The following is a 5,000-nucleotide window of genomic DNA, read 5'->3' as shown; positions in this document are numbered from 1 at the left end:
GTATATGGGTGCTTGTTTTTGTATTATGTGTGCCTATGTTTATGTTTGCTTCCGATTTGTTAATGTATCTATGTATACTTTTTGCTACTACGCCTGTTACTATTGGGAATAAGTTTCTTTGTGTGTATTCCAGAGTCGTGTTAGTTCTACTTTTAAGGGGTGATATTTGATATTTACTAAGTTTATAATAATTTATATTATTGTTATTGTTATTGTTATTTAAGTATTTTGTTGCCAATGAGCCTGATATTTTGATGATAGATCGGTCTGCGCGTCGCGCAGTGTTGGTTGATATCACCATTCTTCATGACGAGAAAGAAACAAAGAAAGAAACAAAGAAAGAAAGAAAGAACCTCGTGAAGGCAGAAAAGGACAAATTAATAAAATATTTAGACCTGGCCGACGAGACTTAGTCGTAATAAAAATCTTTTAAAAAAAATTATATTTTAATTAATAACATTTAAAATAAATATACATAATTAATAATAATACTAATAATAATAATAATAATAATAATAAACTATATTCTGTCTAAATTAAAATTTTAAAAATCCACGGCTCAACAGACTTCACCGCGGACGACGATCCTACGTATGTATGCATGCGAACGCGCACGGCCCGCATCACATGTGTGGTTTGAGCGCGTGTCGCGTTTGATGTTCGGGCGTGCCTTAGTTGGTGCGCGAGAGGCGAGAGAGGAAGATTTGATGTTTGTTGTTTTTTGGATTACATTTTCAGTTTTTCTCTCTCGTTTTTAAACGAACACATTATAAAGTTATATATTATATATTTGATCAGCGTCGGACCTGCGTCATGCGATCTGAAGTATCTATCCATCTCTCATATATATCTCGTCCGGTCAGAAGCTTGACATATATACATTGAGGAGAGGAGGAGACTTTTGTGATTGGACGCATAAATTTTTTGGTCCTGGAAATTTTAAAATTTTTCATATGTTCATTGGTTTTGCGCGTTGCGTGTGTTTCGTGTTTAATAATAATAATAATATAATATATTTATTATAGATTAACCGAAACGCTGCGGTCGCCGTAACACCGTGAGACATATGCGTAACTCATGCGACGGCATGTTCGTTCGGTTAGTTCATTTCTAATTTCAGAATGAAACAATCAAACGGACGAATGCACCTGTTCGTTCAGTCGTTTACGTCATTCTGTACGTTCCGTGCGCGATTTTGAAATTTTATTCGTTAAAACGAATTATAATATTTCATATGGTGTTTTTATTTAAACATTATATGTTTTAACGTGAACGGTTTATGCGAAATCTCGGTGGACCGATTTTGTATAATTATCCTTTTCCTTAAAAATTAAATTTTCTAGGATATGGATTTTTATATATTCAATGATATTATTTATTAGTAAACAACGAGAGTTGTTTATTATATAAATACTATTATAATACCTAAACACGATCACGCCGTACGAGCGTTTTTACGCCCGATGCGGTGCGACGTTTTAGTTTTCGAGCTAACGAAAAAGAGAGCTCCCTGGTTGATCCTGCCAGTAGTTATATGCTTGTCTCAAAGATTAAGCCATGCATGTCTCAGTGCAAGCCGTATTAAGGCGATACCGCGAATGGCTCAATATATCAGTTTTGGTTCCTTAGATCTTACTCAGTTACTTGGATAACTGTGGTAATTCTAGAGCTAATACATGCAATCAGAACTCTGACCAGTGATGGGATGAGTGCTTTTATTAGATCAAAACCAATCGACGGAGGGCCTCGCGTCCGAAGTCGTTAATTTTGATGAATCTGGATAACTTTTGCAGATCGCATGGTCAAGTACCGGCGACGCATCTTTCAAATGTCTGCCTTATCAACTTTCGATGGTAGTTTCTGCGACTACCATGGTTGTCACGGGTAACGGGGAATCAGGGTTCGATTCCGGAGAGGGAGCCTGAGAAACGGCTACCACATCCAAGGAAGGCAGCAGGCGCGCAAATTACCCACTCCCGGCACGGGGAGGTAGTGACGAAAAATAACGATACGGGACTCTTACGAGGCCTCGTAATCGGAATGAGTACACTTTAAATATTTTAACGAGGAACAATTGGAGGGCAAGTCTGGTGCCAGCAGCCGCGGTAATTCCAGCTCCAATAGCGTATACTAAAATTGTTGCGGTTAAAAAGCTCGTAGTTGCATTTGTGCGCCGCGCTGTCGGTGCACCGCATCCGCGGTGATACTGACACGTTTGCGGAGCATATCGTCGGTGAGCCGGCGTTCTAAAAAACGCCGGTTCAATATCAAAATCCTATCGCGGTGCTCTTCGGTGAGTGTCGAGGTGGGCCGACAATTTTACTTTGAACAAATTAGAGTGCTCAAAGCGGGCTAAAAATGCTGCTTGAATATTTCGTGCATGGAATAATAGAATATGATCTCGGTTCTATTTTGTTGGTTTTCAGAACTCCGAGGTAATGATTAATAGGGATAACTGGGGGCATTCGTATTGCGACGTTAGAGGTGAAATTCTTGGATCGTCGCAAGACGAACATCAGCGAAAGCATTTGCCAAAGGTGTTTTCATCAATCAAGAACGAAAGTTAGAGGTTCGAAGGCGATTAGATACCGCCCTAGTTCTAACCGTAAATATGTCATCTAGCGATCCGCCGACGTTACTACAATGGCTCGGCGGGCAGCTTCCGGGAAACCAAAGATTTTGGACTCCGGGGGAGTATGGTTGCAAAGCTGAAACTTAAAGGAATTGACGGAAGGGCACCACCAGGAGTGGAGCCTGCGGCTTAATTTGACTCAACACGGGAAATCTCACCAGGCCCGGACACCGGAAGGATTGACAGATTAACAGCTCTTTCTTGATTCGGTGGGTGGTGGTGCATGGCCGTTCTTAGTTGGTGGAGCGATTTGTCTGGTTAATTCCGGTAACGAACGAGACTCTAGCCTGCTAAATAGGCGTCGTTATTTAGGTGTGCGCGGCCTCGTGTCGCGCAACTCACTGACGACGTATTAAAATTCTTCTTAGAGGGACCGGCGTCTTCGAGCCGCACGAGATTGAGCAATAACAGGTCTGTGATGCCCTTAGATGTCCTGGGCCGCACGCGCGCTACACTGAAGGAATCAGCATGTTCTCCCTGGCCTAGAGGCCCGGGCAACCCGCTGAAACTCCTTCGTGCTGGGGATTGGGGTTTGCAATTATCCCCCATAAACGAGGAATTCCTAGTAAGCGCGAGTCATAAGCTCGCGTTGATTACGTCCCTGCCCTTTGTACACACCGCCCGTCGCTACTACCGATTGAATGATTTAGTGAGGTCTTCGGACCGACACGCGGTGGCTTCACGGCCGTCGGCGTTGTTGGGAAGTTGACCAAACTTGATCATTTAGAGGAAGTAAAAGTCGTAACAAGGTTTCCGTAGGGGAACCTGCGGAAGGATCATTAACGTGTGTTGTATTGTGTGTGATATGTAAATATTTTATTTATTTATTTATATATATATACGCATGCATACATTCGATCGTTCTTAATTTTTATCGTTTATCCGATTTCTCACGCTCTCGCGCGCGTTTGTCGCGACGATATTGAATCTGACTGCTGACATTATATATCTAATACTGCTGCGTACTGCACGCGCACGGCAGCACACGCATAAAACTATACGCGCACTACAAAATACCATTACTGACACCGAAATTACAGTGTTGTTCTGTGTTTGTGGTGTGTGTGTGTGTGTGTGTGTGTGTGTGTGTGTGTGTGTGTGTGTGAGTGATGCAGTAGTTGTGTGTGTGTGTCGTCGTGTCGATTCGATTGCCGTCGTGACACTAGTGCGCTCGAGAGCGAGAGCGCGGTGATCGAAAGAAAAACTCACAGACGTTTTAGTTTTCTTAACGTGTGTGTGCGTGCGTTGCACCACCGTGTTTTATATGTTTATTATTTAATATTTTGAGATTCGAAATTTCGAATATTATAATATTTATGTATAAAATGCGAAACGCGCGCGGCGGCGCGCACACGGCGAAAACGTCGAAACGTCGCGTACGTCCAAACGTCACGGAGAGTCGCGTGCGCGCGTTCTTGCGGGAGCGCTCGCTCGTGTCTCTCTCGTCGTCGTTGACGGTTTCGTAAATTAACATAAAATACATTTTATTCATTTATTGTTTTTTTTTCGACAAGAAAAAAAAAAAAAGAATTTTTTTATTTTTATTTAAACATTACAGAAAAAACGAAAATCATTACCCTGGACGGTGGATCACTTGGCTCGCGGGTCGATGAAGAACGCAGTTAACTGCGCGTCATAGTGTGAACTGCAGGACACATTTGAACATCGACATTTCGAACGCACATTGCGGTCCGTGGAGACACATCCAGGACCACTCCTGTCTGAGGGCCGGCTGCATAAAAAACATTAATCACATTGCGTGGCTCGTGCCGCGCTCGTGATCCGTCGCGTTGACGCGTTCCGCGTTACGCGTTCGTACTCGTCGTTACGTGTTGTTATTTTTTAATTAAAATTTGACCGAAGACTACGATTACGAATCGCGTTTCGCTAGCTCGTCTCTCCGACGGATCTAAAAATGTTTTATTGTTATTTCAAAATTTTCATAATCACGTCGAACCTCTCTGGCGCGCGCGTTATGTTTAGCGTGCGCGTAGCGAGTTCTCGTGTATATGAATTTTTGTCGTCTTGGTTTCGTTATTCTGTTGTTGACGTTGTATTAATCGTTATTTAATATCGACGACGACGACGGTGCGAAGCGAAACGTTGTGATGAAGAATTTTAATGAATTATTTGTAATCGCGAATAAATTCAATAAAATAATCTAACGATTTTTCGCTTGCACACACATCGATCGTTGAATTTACTTAACGTAACGGCGACGACGAAAAACTACTAATGACCCGGACAGACGAATAATGATTAACAATAGGAAAACGTGTGTAGGCGGACTCGACGTCCGAATTGCGACCTCGCGCCTCTCCATCTCTCACTCTGACTCGCTAGCGCTCTCGTTCGCTCGCTCTCACTC

General features: G+C 42.6%; 2 non-coding genes across 2 annotated transcripts; both read left to right on the top strand.

Annotated features, from left to right (window-relative positions):
- Positions 1–1,507: 1,507 nt before the first annotated feature.
- LOC149501939 (small subunit ribosomal RNA) lies at positions 1,508–3,414 on the top strand. Its single transcript, XR_016323924.1, has one exon. It is a non-coding gene; the product is annotated as a small subunit ribosomal RNA (ribosomal RNA).
- A 792-nt stretch (positions 3,415–4,206) lies between these two features.
- On the top strand, positions 4,207–4,363 carry LOC114252310 (5.8S ribosomal RNA). Its single transcript, XR_003625137.1, has one exon. It is a non-coding gene; the product is annotated as a 5.8S ribosomal RNA (ribosomal RNA).
- Positions 4,364–5,000: the final 637 nt, after the last annotated feature.

The sequence above is a fragment of the Bombyx mandarina genome, chromosome 11, assembly GCF_030267445.1.
Source record: "Bombyx mandarina strain Sakado chromosome 11, ASM3026744v2".
In the NCBI taxonomy this organism is placed as follows: domain Eukaryota; kingdom Metazoa; phylum Arthropoda; class Insecta; order Lepidoptera; family Bombycidae; genus Bombyx; species Bombyx mandarina.
Note: the sequence above shows the minus strand (reverse complement) of the source record. Positions and strands in the feature narration are given on the sequence as shown.